This window comes from Dromiciops gliroides, chromosome 3 (genome assembly GCF_019393635.1).
Source record: "Dromiciops gliroides isolate mDroGli1 chromosome 3, mDroGli1.pri, whole genome shotgun sequence".
In the NCBI taxonomy this organism is placed as follows: Eukaryota; Metazoa; Chordata; class Mammalia; order Microbiotheria; family Microbiotheriidae; genus Dromiciops; species Dromiciops gliroides.
The window spans coordinates 205,322,818-205,344,293 of NC_057863.1; the positions used below are offsets into that span (position 1 = coordinate 205,322,818).

At 38.7% G+C, this 21,476-nt stretch overlaps 1 pseudogene; it reads left to right on the plus strand.

The window, feature by feature from the left end:
• Positions 1-21,476, plus strand: part of LOC122747350 — a 34,578-nt pseudogene that overhangs the window by 1,039 nt on the left and 12,063 nt on the right.

A 21,476-nucleotide genomic window follows, 5' to 3' on the forward strand; every position in this document is an offset into this window, starting at 1 on the left:
TAGAAAGAAGAAAAAAAATGCACCAACATGGAATTTCTTACTTAGCTTCTTTTGCACAGAAGACCAGAAGATTGAGAGCTTCAGCACCCCCTTTTGTGGTTGCCAAAACTGTGACATTTAAATTTTAATGTGTGGTCACCTTACTTCTGGGTCAGAAAGTTAAGAAAAGGCCTATCTAGCCTAAAGCTCCAGCCTGGGCTGCTTCTTCCTCAAGTCCTCCACCATGAGCCTGTCCATGCAATGAACTGCCAAGTAACTCTGTGTGTGTGTGTGTGTGTGTGTGTGTGTGTGTGTGTGTGTGTGTGTGTGTGTGTGTGTGTGTGTGTATGTATACATACACATACACATACACACACACACACACATATATATATATGGAAGCTTTTATGGGTCCAGAGGAGAGGCGGTCCTTACACACAGCTTCAAGCTAATTGGCTAGCATCAACCAAATCTATTGGTTCACAGGACTTGAGGCTGGTCCTGTGTTGAGATCAGAGTTCACAGCCTCTGAGAACACTCCCTCTTGGGAGTCTGGCAAGTATGGCTTTAATTAAGTCAACTTTAAATGAGTTAATCATCAAAGTCAATCATTCTCAGTCAATCCAGTCAGTCCAAAATCAATCTGGGGCCTTAGGGCGTTGTTGGCAAAAATCCATTATTTTCTTACATCAATCTCTTAAACCTTGTCCCATTCAGATCTCATGCAGAACTTTATTTTGGAATTCTGTAATATACTTATCAGGTGATATTGTATGTTTCTCTTTTCAGTATTTCTCTTCAGAGGTAGTGTGCCATTGTAAATAGAATATTGGGCTTGAAGTTCAGAAAGACTTATTTTCCTGGTCTATCTTCTTGACATCCATTTTTCTACCCCCTTTCCTCTCCCACAATCCATCTCAACACATACACTATACACACACAATGGTAAAAATGAAAAAAATCTCTGTCTTTTGACTTTGTACTCTGAAGAATTTGTCTAAAATTCTATTTTGGGTACTTGCTACTTTCTACTTACTTGCATCATTATCTAGATTAATTAAATCACAACTTCTATGAAGTCTCCATTTTTTCCTCTGTAAAATAAGGGGATTGTATTCTAGTTCTTTGTCTAATCTCTTGATCTTTACATTAAAATTTGGATCTACCTCAGTGACTAGCATGATGCTCTGCACATAATAGATGCTTAATAAATACTGAATGATAATAGTCAAACTTAACATACTCAATTTAAAAGGAGGATTTGTGCCTCATCTACAGTCAAAGTGGAGGCAACAACATTAAAATTGCTACATTTTATTGTTAGTCCTACAAAAACCCTCAAACTCTTACCTGGGATCTGGTAGCCAACATAAAATTCTAGCTAATATGAAAACATAATATTCTAACCAAGATGGTATGGTTGATGTCAACAGACTTGATTGTGCTCTGTCTTACCCATTCTCCATGACCAGTAAAGTATGATTATCTAATAGTCAGAACTGTCTAAGGCAAAATTTATCTTTTATCAGCCTAAGCTTCCTTTCCTGATCCCCTCCGTAGAACTCTCCCACAATATGTGTAATATTCAAGTGGAATATAAAATCACCACATGACTCCATTCTCCATTTTGGACATTCAAGAAACTATCAAAACCTGGTTTAAGGGAAGATTCTAGTATCTATCATTCACACTTTAGTATGAGAACTGTGTAAAAGAGACATCTGGGGTGGCACTGTGGAGCACTGGCCCTGGAGTCAGGAGGACCTGAGTTCAAATCTGGGCTCAGACACTTTATACTTATTAGCTGTGTGACCCTGGGCAAGTCATTTAACCACAATTGCCTCATCAAAGAGAGAGAGAGAGAAAAAGAGAGAGATCTGAACAGGTGTGGAAAATATTTTATGAGCTTTTCAGCCCTTCTGAAATCACACCATTTAGGCAGGGATATTGGGAGGCTCAAATGAGGCAATATAAGTGGCAGTTGTTAGTATTATTATTAGCCTTTAGCAAGTAGGCCTCCAGTCTAAGACTCATTCCCAGAGCCTTCTGCCACACTCCTGAGCTCAAGCTATGTTAGAACAATACAAGGGTGTGTTGCTAAATGCTTAACAAACAGGCTCTCTGGAAGAAAAAATGTATTCACACATACATTTTAAAGTTAAATCTGCATCATTAACACTTTCTTAAGATTAGACAATCAACAAAACAATAAATCAAGTCTTGATTTGGAAAGACTGCCATTTTTGAAGTAAGGGTGTGATCCTACACCATTTAAGGAGCATTAAAGGAATTCTCATTATTTCCCTCCTGGCAGCTTTCCTGGATTTCATCATTTCCAGAAACAACATTATGAAAGATGGAATCCAATCCCAAACTCACACCTCCTCAGCACCCTCTGCCCTTGGGGCACCTCCCTCCTCCTTCTGATTAGAGAGGCTGGAGAATGGATATTGAATAGCTCCTCCCAGTTCCTCTGCTTTTTAAGGATAGCACCCAGGGAATTCACCTCATCATTTCCCACCCAGTAACTCTTCTGAACTCATGATTCTGCAAGATGAAATCAACTTGGAAACCCACACCTCCTCAGATCATTTGCCACCCAGGGCTACATGACTTCATCATGCCCCTGGGCTGGGTAACCTCCTCCCCTAGTCCCTACCCTTGCTTTTTAGCTTTTTTTATGTGTTGTCTCCACAATTAAACTGTAAGCTTCTTGAGAGCAGGGACCGTTTTATACCTACTTTTCTATCCCTAGTGTTTAGCACAATGCCTGGAACTTAGTAGGTACTTTATAAATGACTGCAAATATTCATATTTAAAAATTAACAGTTGGCTCTCAAAAGCAAGTTAGAACTGGCTCTAGCATACCCCTACATGTAGGCAGCAGTCCACTTTACCCACAAATGAGGCCATCCTCCATCATAAATCCAGAATTATACATTCCCAGTTATTAATTCATACTTGGAAAACATCATGACTACTATATGCTCATGTCTGAATCTGCTTCTATACATGCCTGGGAAACTTCCATTTCATTAGTTTTTCTAGCCCTTAACCCAAGCATCTAAGGGGAGCATAAGACTTTAAGAGGCCTGGAGGGATAGTGATAGAAACTATCCCAATTCTGAATCATTGGGGAAAACAAATTGAACTGAGACAAAGAGAGGGGCAAGATCAGGAGAGAGGAACAATGCCCAGTAAGCTGAGAATGCCGAGCCTAGCATTTTCTCTTATGGCTTTCTTATTCCACTTAAAGCTTGAATCTTATAGAAGTCACAAAATTTAACACATGTCAAATTGCTTGCCTTCTCAGTGGGGGAAGGAGAAAGGATGAAGAAAATTTGGAATTCAAAATTTGAATAAAAAGAATGTTAAAATTGTTTTTACATGTAATTGGGAGAAAATAAAATATTTTATTTAAAAATAATAATAACAATATTCAAGTCAAATCAACAAGAATTATTAAGTGTCTACTATATAATGGGCATTGGACTGAGCTCTGTGGGTACAAAGCAAGGTAGAAATAGTCCTTGCCCTCAAAAAGGATCAGGGAGACAGCATGCAAACATGAATATGTTATGAATATAAAAGATGTAGCTATAGATGATATAAATATAAATATAGATATGTGCTGCATATACAGCGTGAATTGGAGGTAATCTCAGAGGGGAGGCATTGAAGGGGACCAAGACAGGCCTGTTGCAGAGGATAATATTTTAAGTGAGACTTGAAGGAGTCCAGGAGAACTATTAAGCAGAGACAAAGAAGGGAAAGTATTTTAGTGATGGGGGACTGTTAGCAGAACATAAAGGAGACCATTGCAGCTGAATCATAGAGTACATGGAGAGGAGTAAAATGTAAAAAGTCTGGAAAGATTGGAAAAGTCTAGGTTGTAAAGGGCTTTTAAAGCCAAATAGAACACTTTTGATCTTCAAAATAACCCTTTGAGGTAGTCAGATGCCACTATTATTATTGCCACTTTACAAATTATGGGGTCATACAGTGAACAAGCATTGTAACTAGAACTTGAACCCAGATCTAGTCAACCCAGAGTGTTTCTACTATCCCATTATCAAACCCAGTATACTTTGAGTTGTCAATTCAACCCAACCTACCCATGCCAACGATGGCCTATAGTCTGATTTTTGTTTGATGGACTGCTTGCTTTTGCTACATACTTTTCAGCACAATCAATGAAAGCATTTTGCCTACTAGCTGCAGGAGTTATCTACCGGAATGCACTACTACCGTCATACTTAGGAGCTGGTATTTGGCATTCACTCTTCATGTATCCACTCCTCAACAAAAAGCAGTGACTCTTAGTGACCCAGTTACAGATCTGAGGAGTTAGACAAAGCAAAAGTTTGACAAACAGTTGGTAGGGAAAGTCATCAAAATCAAGCTTGGTCTGGGTCAGGACAGAAGTCTGGTCTAGGGGTTGATTGGAGTGTGAGAATCACAGTGCCACCCCCCTGCTGAAAAAGGCAGTGAGATCCAGGGCAATGCCCTCCTAAGGAGAAAGCATGTGACTAGCATCCAGAAGTTACATCTATTCATAGAACCGCCTGTAAGTCATGTCAATCAATGCTACCAACCAATTAGCTTAGAGCTGTGTGTGGGGACCACACCTGGGTGGGCTGCAGATAGTTTCCACTTGAGGAGTAGGGGGGATTCCTTTTTTTTTCCATTAGAGTTCATGGTAGCAGCAGCAGGTGCAGGGAGCTAGGCTCTTTCTTTCTGAACTCCATGTGTTCTCTTTACCAACCCCAATATACTTTAATAAATACTTAATGCCCAAAGACTGGTGCTGTATACTTCTAATTTAAGGCAACAACACAGTGGATTTTTAGTCACACATTTAGATTTTACTGAATATATATCAACCCAGATGGCTGATATCAGTGTCAATGTCAGAAGCAAAAAAATTCATCTCTGGAAGCAGCCAATGTACACACAATTGGCCTCAGAGGATGAAATGGATAGTTATGATCCTGGGGATTCAGCAGATCTCTTGTACCTAGAGTCCCCAATGTACTACCTTCCCCATCTCACTGAGACTGCCTTCCAAATAAGAATCAGAGGATTTGGAGCAAAAGAAGGTAAAGTTATTGCCTCAGCATATCTGGATTCTGACACCAGGTTAGAGCTACCTTGTGCCATGGGGGAAATGCATGTGGGGGTCCTTAGGTATTCCTCTGTAAAGAATTACATTCTTGCACACAGTCCAATTAGAATTAAAATGATCCTTTATTGGGTGCTAGAGAAAACGACCAAGGGATATGTCAAAGGTTTCACCCCTGGGGAGGGGAAGGCTTAGAAACATCTTCCTCCCAGAACAAAAGGAAGGCAAAATGCTTTTATAGAGGATAGATGGTGTAACCACCTGAAAATGGAAAGTTCCTTTTGGGGGTGGGGTGGGGAAAGATTCCTAAGAGTCAGGGAGACTTTTTGTTTTTGTTTTTGTTTTGTGGGGCAATGAGGGTTAAGTGGCTTGCCCAGGGTCACATAGCTAGTAAATATCAAGTGTCTGAGATCAGATTTGAACTCAGGTCCTCCTGAATCCAAGGCCAGTGCTTTATCCACTGTACCACCGAGCTGTCCCCGGATTTTTTTTTTTTTGTATTGATAGTCCTGACCTCTGACATTATCTAGCCTAACTGACTTTCCTGCTATAGAATTTTATTTCCCCTTACTTCTTAAGTGTGTCCATACTGATAGCTAGTTGGTCAGTTTAAACTTTAATAGTCCCTTGACTCCTTGATATGTCTGTCCTGCTATCTGGTCATCCTAAACCCCATGTTACTAGTAATATCTGAATGTCCCTATTTAAAGACAACACTTGCACTTGATAGCAAGCCTCTGTTAGTACAACATATTTTGGGGAATGAATCCGAGTCATTTTCTTTGACCTTAACTGGACCACTGCCTTGTGATTGTCTTGACTTCTCAGGTCTCTGTCACAGGCACCGAAGAGAACAACTGCGTATGCATCATCTGACCTGCCTTATTTTCTAGATATGACCTTACCTGCCTGATCTGACTATTCTATTAAGGGGCATTTACTGAAATACTCTTGTCTCAATCTTGGCTCAAATTTCCCTATCTCAGCTACTCCTCACCTTACTGACCTTTAGGGACTACATTGTCCTTATTGGTTATTACAACAGCACATGGTTAGGTGGCCCACTACAACTCACCAGTCCTGTCTATGCTTCCCACTCCACTCCGACCATTTTCTTGTTATCCATCCTGATATGACGAGCCAGGCTTTGTACCTCTTCACCAGTTTTTGTTTTGTTTTGGTTTTTTTGGTGAGGCAATTAGGGTTAAGTGACTTGTCCAGGGTCACACAGCTAGTAAGTGTCAAGTGTCTGAGGTCGGATTTGAACTCAGGTCCTCCTGAATCCAGGGCCGGTGCTCTATCTACTGCACCACCTAACTGCCCCTCTTCACCAGCTTTTACCAGGATATTCATTTGTCACTTCTGTCAGCCTGATCTCCACCTAGTTTCAATTATTCATAGTCCCTCTCCAGGCCATGTCCCTAGATTAACTCCACCCACACCAAAGTCCTATGAAGCAGATGGAAGGAAAAGATATTAAGCAGTCAGAGGCAGTAGTAGGTTTGGTAATGAAACTAAAAGCTCTTCCCAATAAGTAAGTTCCTTGAGGGGAAGGATAATGTTATACTCAATTTTGTATTCCACAGCCCATAGAATTCCTTTTGTAGATACTAGTAAACATTGGTTTAATTAGACTGGTCTATGTTAGTAACGGGCACATAGTAGTCACTTAATAAACACTGACTTCACTTGTTGCTTGGATATCTCTTGGAAGATAGATTGCTCTAATAGCAGTAATGACAAATATTTAAAGTAATGGGACTTTTAACCCCAGAGCCCCTGGTTCATTTAGTTTGAATTTAATTCTTAATTGGAACTCTAATTGTTAAAGTAAACTAATCTATTCATAACAGAATTAGTCAATATGAGAATAGAAAGTAATTTTCCTAAACCTAAAAGCAAGTGATATCCTTGCGGGGTGGGGCGGGGGGGGGGGGGGAAGTTAACATCTTCTGGTCTGACAGTGCTATAAAGAAGCATCTACATCCCCAAAGGTTCCAGCAGGCTGGTCAATGGGATCATCATTTTCTTCATTATGTGATTTAGCTATTAGGTATCCTATTTCTTTAGGGACAAGGCCAGGGCTCTAACACTAATTCAACAACCTTTTTTATACATTAGCTTTACATATTAGCACAACCCGTTTGACAGGCTGCTGATCCTTTGACTTAAAAAATGCTATTTATTGCAGGTCAATGTATAGTTCAGGGATACCACAGAAACTCTCTGAGGCTATTCAAAATGGCACATAATTTTAACTGCTCATTTTCTCACCTGTTGAATTTTTAGTCATGGATCAGGACTCTAAGATATTTCTTAAGAGATACCGATGGAGTGGGAAGATGGTGACTCATTTAGTACCCAGAGGAACCTAAATCCTTATAAATACCTCCAGTTTAAAATGTACCAGGTTTAACAAAAAGAAAAAAGGAAAATAAGCTGTAGACACTGCTGCTCAGCTCAGGGCTGTACAGAAGGGCTGGTGGAATCCTGCAGAAATCCCAAAGTGGACAAGCTAGAGCAGGCAGAAGGTGAAGAACAAAGCAACTGGAGACAGATTCCAGCAATTGGAAAGGAAACTGAATGCAGCCTTAAGTTGCACGGCACGATAAGACCAGAGGCAAAGTCCAGCCCAAGAGTGGCCTGAGAACCACCAGTCAAGAACCTAGCACCAGGGGAAGCCCTGGAGCCCAGGAGTATCAAAAGCTCAGTCCTAAGCAGAGCACAGCTGGCATTGACTTGTATTGTGGCAAGAGTCAAATCCTACAGTCAGAGAGGGAGAAAAGCCCTAAATGAAGAAAGCTGTCCCATGGCAATAAACAAGGAGTCCCAGGCAGGGCCCACTTTGGGGGAGGCCTGGAGGTCCCTACTATAGCAGGAGAAAAAAAATGCCTCAGTGACATGGCTATCCAGAGGCCTGGTCACAGTAGAAGAAAGGTCCTGAACAGCAGCCAGGAATCACTGACCCAAATTAACATCCAGGCAAACTGGGCCTGAAGCATAACAGAGCAAGGCCGAACATTTCCTGCAGAAGAGGGACCTAAGCCTTAGTCACCATAATCAGGACCAAATAGGTCTTTCCCACACTATTCAGGAGCTCAAGAGTAAAACTTCCAACCTAGACACTGAAGCTGCTATGTTGAACAAATCAAGAAAAGGTTGACTATTATGAAGAAATATCTTAGACTGTGAGGTGCCTCAGAGGTAAGCCTGGAAAGAAAGAGGAACCCCACAAGTCCAGGAAGATGTGCAATGTTGGTGAAGCTGTGAATTTCTCCAGCCTTTCAGGAAAGCAATTTGTAACTATGGACAAAAAGTCACTAAAACTATACATACCTTTTGAACTAAGTGTACCACTAGTAGGTTTTTTCCCTGAGATTAAAGAAAAAGGAAAAGGAAGTATAATCACAAAAATATTTATAGGAGGTCTTTTCCTTGTAGTCAACAATTAGAAACTGAAAGGCCCTCCCATATTGGGAAATGGCTAAACAAAAACATTTTAATTAAATATTATTGTGTCATAATGAACAAAATGGACAGTTTCGGAGGTAAGTAGAAATACCTCTGAACTGATGTAAAGTGAAATGAACAGACACAGAACAATTTCTACAATGACAATACCATAAAGAGCAATAATTTTTAAAGACTTTAGAATTCTGATCATTGTGATGACCAGAGGACTAAAGATGAAGCACACTTCCTACTTTCTGCTACAGAAATGATAGCCGATGTGGAATGAGGCATAAATATTTTGGACATAGTGTGTGACTATTTTACTTAACTATGCATATTTTATGTGGGTTTTATTTTTCTTTATTCTTTTAAATTGATCAAGGGTAGCAGTGGAGGGAAGAGATAAATGCTCACAAAAAATGAGAGCTCAGAGAGATGATGATGATGAAGAAGAAGATAGATGATAGATAGATAGACAGACAGACAGACAGACAGACAGACAGACAGACAGACAGACAGACAGACAGACAGATAGATAGATAGATAGATAGATAGATAGATAGATAGATAGATAGATAGATAGATAGATAGATAGCCAAAGGGGTCTATGATTTTTTTAAAGGTTAAGAACCTGTAACCTACTTATTATAATATCAATACCATGCTCAAGATTTCTATAGTGTTCCAGTTGTGGTTCTACAATTGGTATAATGGATCACCCAGAGCCTGAGATTTTAAAAACACATTTCATAAAAACATATTCAAGTATCTCCTGGGTAAAAACAATCAGGGCAGCTAGGTGACACAGTGGATAGAGCACTGGCCTGGAGTCAGAAAGGACCATCTTTGTGAGTTCAAATCTGGCCTCAGACACTTAACAAGTTGTGTGACCCTGGACAAGTCACCTAAACCTGTTTACCTCAATATCCTCATTTGTAAAATGAGCTGGAGAAGGAAAAGCCGAGTCACTCCAATATCTTTGCCAAGAAAACACCACATGTGATCATGAAGAGTAGAACATGACTTGAAAAAGAACTGAACAACAAAAGCAGTTCGGAAGATTAAAGTAGACAAAAGTTTCAGGCAAGGATGTGAAAAGTCATCAGTAGTGAAGTTCCCTGGGGTCCTAGGAGTTCTCTGTCAAAGTCTTAAAAATTGCTTTTATAATCTTCTTGCCCAAAGGACCTATAACTGGATTCCAAATCGATCTACCTGGAAGCAAAATTATCTCAATTGGCCCCAGGTCGGCAACACAGCTTCTTGGCTCAACAATTGCAGCTGGTGTTATCAGTTTAGGTGGGTTGACTACCTCTCCAATTCCATTAATATCCTGGCCCCAAATACATGTTCACCCTTGCATTTGCTTCATGCCCAGAGCTCTTCCATTGCAGGCCATACGTGTTTTTAATCATGTATTTTATGCTATGTCTCATACAAGTCATAATTGACAATTTGTTTTAACCTATTTATACCCACTTTGATTTTTCTGAGACTGATATTCCATGACTCACAACCATATAGAGTAATTAAAATTGTATTCGTTTTAAAGAGATGGGCTTTTGCAGCAAGGAGCATTATGATATCATTAAAAGCACTACATAGTTTCCCAATATTGATCCATCTCACTCTCCTCTTCCTATTCAATTCTGGGCCCAACTCGTTGTGCTTCATTCCATGTCTATGAACATGAACAACAAGAAATTTATCCAGTGGTGTCAAAATCTGGTCACTATGCATTCATTGGATTATCCGGACTTTAGATGCTGTCTAGCCCAGTCCCTTAATTTTACAGAAGCCCAAAAAGATTAAGTGATTTGCCCAATGTCACATAGTTTCTAAAAGGCAGACACTGACATCAAACTTAGATCCTGTGACATTAAATTCATCACTTTTTCTACCATATTCTTCACGCATTTTTGTTTCATTCTGCTTTGTTTTGGTGGCTTGTTAGGCCAATTTCTTATTAATTTCTATGCATCTCACTCAATAGGCCCTATAGCATTTGAGGGTTTAGTGCAACTAAAACAATATTATTTTCAAATTGAAGCTTCTAGATAACCTCGTAATATTGTGGAGTTCCCTCTTCCATTTGGATTTGCACAAGGAATGTGCCATGTATCAAAAACCTCTTTGTGGAGCATGTTTCCCTCATTTATATTTTATATTCAGAAAATCATCGCAAAAAGTTATCTCTTTTGTTGTATATACAGAGGAAGGTTATATAGTCATAATGTATTCCTGGGAAATATCTTGTTGGAAGAGAATGTGTAAGGCTATGTTTTGCTGTACTAATGTTTTTGCCTTTCTTTGTACTACCAGATCTTAGCACAGTCACTAGCACATAGTCACATAGTAGGTGCTTAATAAATGCTTGCTTTCTTCTTCTTCCTCCCCTGTCTCCTCCTCCTCCTCCTTCTCCTCCTCCTCTACTTCACCTTTCACAACAGAGGTTAGCACATGAGGTGGAATTACCTTCGTGGTGGTCATTTCCCTTACCCTAACCCCCAGTAAACTGAGACAGGTGCTGGTGAAAAAAAGCTTCATGTTGCCTCTAGGGGAATCATGAAACCAATTCAGCCAGCTCCTTTAAGCACCACCCTGAGGCAATCTTGTGCTCCATCATTTAGCTATTTAGAGTCTTTATAGGTCTTCTGATTTCCTCTACTGTGATAATATCAGCATAGAAATGGTTCAGTTCTTGTGGCTTTATATTAACTCATTAGTCACTGGATTTCACATTTAAAGTATCCACTTCAGAATTATTGTTTATAAACTGTCTAAACAATATGATTCCAATTGTTTAAAAAATATAAATACTTTAGGGTTCATTTACATACAAATTTTGAATATGCTGATTATGAACCACTTTTATTTCTTCACCAAAACATGTAATTTTCTAAGAACAACAATATTATTCTGTCTGGACTTACAGAAAATAATAAACAGCCTTTTTTTTTTCTTTTTAAGTACCTAACATTACTGATGAGAAAAGTTCACATGACTCATTTCTCAAAATGATTGTGCCTCAGAGAGCAGTCCACTACATACCTTGTAATTCAGGCTTTTCAGTAATGTCAACTAGCTAGCCTGACCCCCTAATTAGTGCAAATTGCAAAGGTTTTACTTAGGAGAATAATTGTAGTTCCCAAAATGGCTTAAAGTGATTTTCCATGCATACTGGCTTGGACCTTCAATAAAATAACATTGGCCACTCAACATGAAAGTCAGGGTTATAGTACCTTTTTAACAACCTATTCTTTTAAGTCATATGGTTCATGAATGTGAAATAAAAATAATTTTTATTTTAATATTTTTCCTACTTTAACCTGTAAATCGAATTCATTTTCACTATAGCTAGTTTTAAATGTTTAGTATCAGTGTGCTAGTGAAAGATAGCTGCTGTGGTGGTATTTTACTCAGTCTCATGTTTTGTGTCCACAGAAACCACATAATTGCTAGGTTCAACACAACAGCTGCCTGAGAGTTTCACTCTACTCAGAACAATTTGAAGTTTTTCTCTATTACTTACTTATTAATACATATAATACATATATGTATATGTATCCTAATGTAGCTTCTCCCTTTCTTTATAAATTATATATACTTTGTATATAAAGAATAATAAATTTTATACAAAGAAAATAGAATATAGATAGATAATATATGTATTCTAATGTGGCTCTTCCTTTTCTTTATAGATTATATATTTTTGCAATTAATTTTATCTTAAAAGTAATAAATTTTATGCAAATAATTTTACATAAGAAATATATGTATATATAAAACACATAAATTATATAATATACACACATACAACATATACATTATATATTATAAAGAATATATACATATTCTAATATAGTTTCTCCCTTTATTTGTAGATTAAATTAATCTCTTAACTGCAAAGAAAATAGTTTATATTTCTATATACCTTTGAGAATAGTTTCCCTAGACCCCCTACCTTTACCTGTCAAATCCCTAACCACTGAAGATTTTCATTAACTGATGTAGAGTGAAGTAAGGTCAATCAAGGAAACAAGGTATACTATAACTACAATAACATAAAAGAAATCATAAAACAAAGTCAAATGCTCTATAGTTGTAATAATCAATTTTGGCCCCAAATAACTGCTGAGAAAATGAGACTCCTTTTTTTAGAAGTGGGAAACTATAGGTGAGGAATATCATATATGCTCACACAAATGGTGGTTGTTGAACAGTTTCTCTTAAGTGCTTTTTTTTCAATGTAACAAAGAAAGGTTTTCTGGTGAGAAGGGAGCTATATTTAGAAATGACTGTGATGTAAAAACAAACATAATTGATAAAACTTAAAACAAAAAGTGTGCCCTTCTTAAAGACCAGCTCAGATGCCTCTTCCAGCAACAAACATGTATTAAGTGCTAGACTAAGTATTTAGATATAAAGGCAAAAAAATAGTCCCTACTATCAAGGAATTCACATTCTGTTGGGAAAGATAGCATCTAAGTAACAGAGTACATATGAGATAGACAGAGTCAGTGGAAGGTAACCTGATAGGAGAAAGTACTAGGAACCTGCGCATCATCTACAGAAGGATAGACTTGAATGACAGGGCAGCTAAGTTGCAAAAGTGAACAGGCAAAGCATTCCAGTTATGACGGATAGCTATTGAAAATGGTATGGAGATAGAGATGGAGTTTCTTGTTCCAGAAACAGTGTTGCTGGATCATAGAGTGCATGAAAAGGAGTAAAGGTTAAGACTGGAAAAGTAGGAGCTATGCAAGTTATAAAAGAGTTTTAAATGTAAAGCAGAGAGGGCTGTGGTTATATAAACAATAAGATGGAGCACTAGACATTTCTCTGATCTCCACAACTTTTTAAACTTCTCCAAGATAGAAAAGATGTACCAAAGATTAAGTAACTTTAGCTATCTCCATCGTCTGTTGTTGTTCAGTCGTTTTCAACTCTTCATGACCCCATTTGGAATTTTCTTGGCAAAGATACTGGAGTAGTTTGCCATTTCTTTCTCCAGTTCATTTTACAGATGAGGAAATGAGGTAAATAGGGTTAAGTGACTTGTCTAGGGTCACACAGCCAGTAGGTGTCTGAGACGCATTTGAATTCAGGTCCTCCTAACTCCAGGTCTGATGCTCTATCCACTGCACCACCTAGCTGCCTCTTTCCATGTCTAGAACACCAGGAATCCAAAAGATTTTTTAAAAACCCATGACTTGATGTTCATTGACCCTGACTTCACTCAACCCCTTGCTCACTTCTCATACTACCAGCAGTGAAGCTGCACTAGTAGACCCAAGGACCTACCACACTGGTGGAGACCCAGTTTCAGGCTGCAGAAGTTCACTCAGAGAGGACAGACAGCCTTTCAGTCAGCAGCCCTTCAGAAGCAAAAACCTGCTAGGGGACACAGCTCTGTAGTACCAGCATTGCAAAGCTGTGAACTGCCAACGCTAGGGCAGACAATCTCATAACACCAGTACAGGAAAGCTCTGAGGTACCTGGAGGAGGGGGTAGGGGTAGGGAGAGAAGACATCAGGATTTCACATGTGTATGGGAAGGAGAGTAAAGCACTCCACTAAGCCTTAGGGAAAGCACACAGCATCCAACTAGGACCAGTTCTGACCATGCAAGTCAGTTGAGGCAGAGGCAGGCTGGTGAACCATGAATTGTCCAGACTCCAACGAGACAACCCTCTGAGGGGACAGAGTCAAAAAGTAAATAGAGAAAGATGGGAAGGTGGCACTGAAATTACCAAAAATCTCAGGCTGAAGAAAACACAAAGACCTGGAACACAAACAGATAAATCAATAGGAAAAAATAACAACAGAAGAAAATATGGCTACTACACATACAAGCTTTAGAGGGGGCAACTTCTTGGGGCAACTGGCACCTGGGGGCATTGGAGAGCATGGACCCAGGGAAAAGATTGGAGGCAAATATGAGGGGAAAAAGTAATTGGGTAGAGTATAGATAATCAGTGGGAGGCATGGTGGGAGAGGGGCCCTACCATGGGGCAGCATCACTTAAATCCAATTCACTGAAAATCATAACATCCCCTCTGGATGTCATGGTCCTCTTGAGGAATGAAGAACAAACAAGCAACATTATGTGAGTTTGAGCTAGGGACCCAACTGACAAGCTCCAGTTGGGCAATGCAGTTCCCTCGATCTAATTTCTCCTTCTATAAAGGGAATCATACCTTTCCCTGCAGGTGCTCTGTCCAAAAGAATATAAGTTTTGATTGCTTAAACCTCAGAAGATGTCTGGAGGTTTATGGCCTAGATTTTTTAAGGACCAAACCTTAACTCCAAATCACTTTGATTCTCATAGATTGACCAAAAATAGGTCCCAGTCTCGTTGGTCATTGTTTGGCTTCTTAGTGGCTCAAAGTGAGTGTAAATATCAATTGTTTCTGTTTTGGCTAGAAACTCTGAGGGCCTTCCCCTACCAGAATCCCTTCCTTTCTTTCTTCCTTCCTTCCTTTCTTCCTTCCTTCCTTCCTTTCTTCCTTCCTTCCTTTCTTCCTTCCTTCCTTCCTTCTTTCCTTCCTTCCTTCCTTCCTTCCTTCTTTCCTTCCTTTCTTCCTTCCTTTCTTCCTTCCTTCCTTCCTTCCTTCCTTCTTTCCTTCCTTCCTTCCTTCCTTTCTTCCTTCCTTCCTCCATCCCTCCCTCCCTTCCTTTCTTTCTTTCCTTCCTTCTTCCTTTCTCTTTCCTTCTTTATTCATTAATTAATTAATCCATCCATTCATTCATTCATTCATTCATTTGTTTTGACTAGGTAAAGTAGGCCATTCTTTGCCTCACTTCTTACCTAGCCTTAATCACTGAATGGGCTTTGCCTCAGGTAAACTGAGACTTGGAAAAGACCTTGGCTTAAAAGGCAAAGGTCTCCCATTGCATCTAAGGCCATCTTCCAATGTATATCTTGCCACTGAACTCAGATAACTCTGGTGAAGAGAGTGATGCTACTGACTTTGCACAGCCCTCCCTCATTTAAATCCAATTCACCACAAATCATGACATCACCTCCTGATGTCATGGTCCTCTTTGAGAATAAAGGACAAAACAACAACAACAATCCTCTCTGCAATAATAGACATTGTTCTGGGAGTGAGGCATAATTGAAAAGGGGAATCTATGGGGCATCTAAAAAGCAATAACTAAAACCTCCTAAATGAGAATCTAGAATGGATACATTGGAAGTTTTGATTACATGAGGAATGCAGAGAAGAGAAACCAGATCATTTTAAGGGTCATGAATCAAAGAATAATGATCTTGAGTAGAGAGAAAGAGATGATAGATAATAAAAAGAGTAAGAGAAATCCTTTTTGGGAAGGGAGCATAAAAATTAAATTTAAAAAAATTAATAACAGGGCTAGCTGAAGGGGAGGAAAGGAAGGGAGAATCTATTTGACTGAGAGGGAAAAAAGAGAAGAATTGTATCACCAGATAAAAGGAGGAGTGAAAAGGGAACTAATTGCCAAAACTCCAAAGGGAAAGGGGTAAAAACTTAAAGGAGGAGATTAGGCAGGGATGAGGGGAAGAGAGCCAGTGACTGGAAAAAAGCACCTTACAAAAGATTAAGGTAAGTAACAGAAGAGGGGGGAAATCATAACTTGAAAAAGAAAACAATATTACAGACAGAGAAAATATGTAAACAACTCTCATAGCCTTCAATCTTAATGATTAAACAATCTAATAAAATGAAAAAGAGTGAAAGATAAGAAAAATGCTAAGAAACATATTTAAAAACAAAGATATACACAAAATAAAACTAACTTGCTAACTTGACCAACAACAAATATTTATGAACTGATTTCTCCAGATTTAGAGTTAATAGTGAAATAAAATTTTCCCCCGTGCATAAGTAATTGGCCCATAAAGAGCTGAAATCTGAAATCATGGCCTCAGGAGAACCATGTTTTTACAAAAGGTTAATATGAGAGGGGCAGCAAGGTGGTGCAGTGGATAAAGCACTGGCCTTGGATTCAGGAGGACCTGAGTTCAAATTCAGCCTCAGACACTTGACACTTACTAGCTGTGTGACCTTGGGCAAGTCACTTAACCCTCATTGCCCCACAAAAATAAAGAAAGAAAGAGAGAGAGAGAGAGAGAGAGAGAGAGAGAGAATCATTGCTTAAGAATTAGGATAGAACATATAGAAGCTAATGACTTTATGAGAAATCAAGACACAATAAAGCAAATCCAAATGAATAAAAAATAGAGGGAAATATGAAATATTTCATTGGAAAAACAGCTGACCTGGAAAATAAATCTAGAAGAGATCATTTAAAAATCATTGAACTACCTGAAAACTATGATCAAAAAAAGAAATTGTCAGGGAAAATTGCCCTGATATTCTAGAATCAGAAGGTAAAAAAGAAATTTAAAGAATCCACCAATCACCTCCAGAAAGAGATCCCAAAAGGAAAACTTCCAGGAATGTTATAGCCAGATTCAAGAGATCCCAAATCAAGGAGAAAATATTGCAAGCAGCTAGAAAGAAACAATTCAAGTACTGTGGAGCTAAAATCAGGATAACACAAGATCTAGCAGCTTCTACATTAAAGGATCAGAAGGCATGGAATATGATATTCTGTAAGGCAAAAGAGCTGGGATTACAACTAAGAATCACCTTCCCAGCAAAACTGATCATAATCTTTCAGGGCAAAAAATGGGACTTCAATGAAAAAGAGGACTCTCAGGCATTTGTGATGAAAAGACCTGAACTGAATAGAAAATTTGACATTCAAATACAAGACTCTAGAGAAGCATAAAAAGATAAACAGGAAAAATAAATCATGAGGGAGGTAAAAAGGTTAAACTGTTTACATTCCTACATGGGAAGATGACACTTCTAAATCATAAGAACTCTCAATAATAGGGCAGCTGAAAGGAATATACTCAGATAGAGGGCACAAGTGTGAATTGAATATGAAGGGATGATATCTGTAAAGCATTTTTTTTTTGTTTATCCTTGTTTTGGTGGGGCAGGCAGGGTGAGGTGGCTTATGTCTGGGGCCATATTTGGGCTCAGGGATTCCTGGGTCCAGGGCTGGTGCTCTGTCCACTGTGTCACCTGGCTGCCCCATTATGACATCTTTAAAATAAAATTAAAGGGTGAGAGGAATGCATTGGAAGAAAATAAAGGGAGAGGTGGAATGGGGTAAAGTAGCTCACATAAAAGAAATACGAAAAAGTTTGTGGAGTGGAGGGGAAGATGGGGAAGGAGCAATTGAGTGAGTGAACCTTACTCTCATCAGAATTGGCTCAAAGAGGGAATAACATAAACACTCAACTGGGTATAGTAATATATCTTGCCCTGCAGGAAAGTGGGAGGGGAAGGGGATAAGGGGGGAGAAGTGAAGGAAGGGAGGGCAGATTGGGGAAGAAGGCAACAAAATACTTTTGAGGAGGGATCGGGTAAAAGAAAATAGAGTAAATATCAAGGGGAGGGAATAAGATAGAGGGTAATACAGTTATCAATAGTCACTGTGAAAGAAATGATAAGCAGAATGCTATCTGAAGACGTTATGAAAAATGCAATTCATCTACAGAGAAAGAACTGATGGTATCTGAATATAGACTGAAGTATAATTTTTTTGTTAGTTCCTCTTCCTAAAGTTATTTTGTCTGTTTTCTTTCACAACCTGACTAATGTGGAGAAGTTTTGCATAACTGCACATGTGCAACTTATATTGAATTGCTTGATTTCTTAGGGAGGGGCAGGGAAGGAGGGAGGAAGAAAATTTGGAACACAAAGTTGTTAAAAATCAATATGGAAAAAAATCGTTTTTTACATGTAATGAATGCACTCTATCACTGGGAATAAAATATCTCCTCTCAATGGAAAGTGTCCCTGACCCCACTCAAGAGGAAATTGCTCATTTTTCAGGGAAGCCAGCTAGGAATAGAGACATGCTCAAAGCACTAATTTCTCCACATATTGGCTTCTTCCCAGAGTATTTCTCTCCCTTCAGGACCTCTCACTGAAGATAACCTGGAACTCCTCTCTTGAGGCCAGTATCAGGAAGACCCGGGTTCTCTCCTATCCCAAGATCTTTCCAACTGCCTGTCAAGTAGGCACAGATCATCAAGTAATCTTTATCCACAAAAGAGTCTTATGCAAGAGTTTTCATAAACAAAAACTAATTAAACAAAAATAACAACAAACTCAAGAACAGAGGTTATCTTGGAAATGTATACTTACCTTTCCCAGGAGGATAAAAGGAGATAAAAAGGGGAAAGGGAAAAGTATAAATATTGGCATTTTTGACAGACAGAGGCAGGAACAGTCTTCCACATGGTTTACCTCTTCCAATCAGCAACAGATACTCCCTCCTTCCTCCCTCCCTCTCTCTCTCTCTCTCTTTCTCTCTCTCCCTCCCCCCACCCCTTTCCCTCCTGCAAGTTGAAAAGTTATTTTTTTAAACACTGTCTTTTCACACTGGTGTAGTCTTACCCTTACCAGGAGCTCACATAACAGAAATTAAGAACTTTAGTTTTGCCAACAGATACCATTCCCCAATACCCTATACTATTTCTCCCTGGGGCCAGGAATTTTGTAATCCCTTACAAAACCAACTGTAGTACACTTGACATTCGGGATTTTATATCAGAACATAAAAATAACAATAGCATTTAACTAAACAAGGATAATTAATCCAATGTTCCATTTGTTCCAAGCACCTTGAAGTGTCATTTACAGGGGAAGGAGGTAGATAGATAGATAGATAGATAGATAGATAGATAGATAGATAGATAGATAGATACACACACACATACATACACACATACATAAAATACATGCAATTGGGCAGTTAGGTGGCACAGTGGATAAAGGACTGGACTTGGAATCAACAAGACTCATTTTTATGAGTTCAAATTCAGCTTCAGACGCTTAGTAGCTGTGTGACCCTGGGCAAGCCATCTAGCTCTGTTTACCTAAGTCGCCTCATCTGTAAAATGAACTGGAGAAGGAAATAGCAAACCAGTATCTTTGTCAAGAAAACCCCAAATGGTTGGACACTACTAAAATGACTGAACAACAATATGCAATTGACGTAGGATGGTTAAAGATATGATTTGATAGGCTACTTCATTGATTATATTTTTAGATTGTCATAATAATTATAATGGTGATAATATTAATAATTAATATTTATGTAGCACTTACTATGTACCAGGCACTGTGCCAAACACTTTACAATTATTATTTCATTTTATTACATTCAGGACACGTAGTATCTATAGACATGTCTCTACATATCCATAGAACATGAGCAAAAATGTATAACATCAGTTAGCCTACAGAATAATAAAACATGTAGAAATAACAGCATGTGTACAAATAAATACACAGCAAAACCATGCATAGTTAACAGAATAATATAGCTTCAATAAATGTATGATATAAGTACAAAAGCAAATAAATATGAACAAGAAAATAATGAAGCACTTTTCAAAGCATTCAGTAATTAATGCATGCATTAATAAATATGTTTATACAACCATATTACATGGGTAAATGTTAGTATTGTCATCTGCCTACATGTGTAAAAGTAACTGCAGTTTCCCCTGGGATATCATGTTAGTCTAGTAACAGAGGCACCTAGGCTTTCTTGTCACCTGGTGACTTAGCAGCCCCTATACCTGACCTGGTTGATGGTCTAGATTGGTCCTGATCATCATCAGTGACAGGTGCTTCTAAAAAATCAAACATGTGAAGAACCCTGGAGGCTAGCATAGTTATTATACACTCTATAATAGTGGTGTACTACTATGATACATAGGGTCCCAACAGCTTCTATAGCTGAATACTAGGCAGAAAGGGGATTGCCTATGGATTCAATCATTTCACCTTATTTGAACTGGTTGTTGACTACTCTACTGAACTGTAGCACACAAAGTCTTCTTCACTTGAAATGTCAGTTTCTGAGCCCATTGTCTGGTTTGGACAGGCTTTGAATTACTTGCAGGTGATTTCTTTTGTTCTGAATCTGATAAGGTAAGTGGTCACCTGACTCTACTGTTTATCAAGTAGTCCCAACAATTTATCTCTAGCCAGTAAGAAGTTGGGGCAAATTTTCTTTACAACCCAGGCCCCAGTCAGTCTCTGGGGCTACTTTGTAAAGAATCCAGCTGCCTAGTCTGTCCACAATTATATATGGAGTAGCTTAGCATTCATCTGTTCACTTACATGTCCCATTAACATGATGATTTCCCAAGAAAATTCTATGTCCTTTTTGAAGGTTGTGACAACAAATTCAAACTTCATATTGTCATTTGTTTCTGTCAGTGCTCTGAGTTAAAGTTGCAGCTAGGTGATAAGTTTCTTTTATCTTCATCTTCAGCAAGGATGCACTGGTTATGATTGTCTACAGTCTCATCATTCTTATACTTCAATGGGTATCAGCAGGTAAGGTGGAAAACCTGTGACATACATATATACTAGAAAATTCACATGTTAGCTCCACTAAGATTTTGTTCTGGCCTCAGTGTCCCAAAAATATTCAACTGTTTGTGGTGTAAATACTTTAGTTATAGATCCCCCTGGAAGTGGAATGATGAAAGTTGAGATGATGCCAGTCAAATCTAAAATCTTGAGCAGTTTGCTTTCTAAGTCTCCATCTTGCTCTAAATTAATCTTGGTAAGAAATCTATACATTAAAAATACTTCCAGGGGCAGCTAGGTGGTGCTGTGGATAAAGCACTGGCCCTGGATTCAGGAGGACCTGAGTTCAAATTCAGCCTCAAACACTTGACTATACTAGCTGTGTGACCCTGGGCAAGTCACTTAACCCTCATTGTCCTGTCAAAAAAAAAAACCTTCCAAAATACTGTAGCATCTTTGGAAACTTTCTAATACCTAATTGGGTATGCCTGTGCATACTCTGAGACATATTCATTCACCAGCAACAAATGG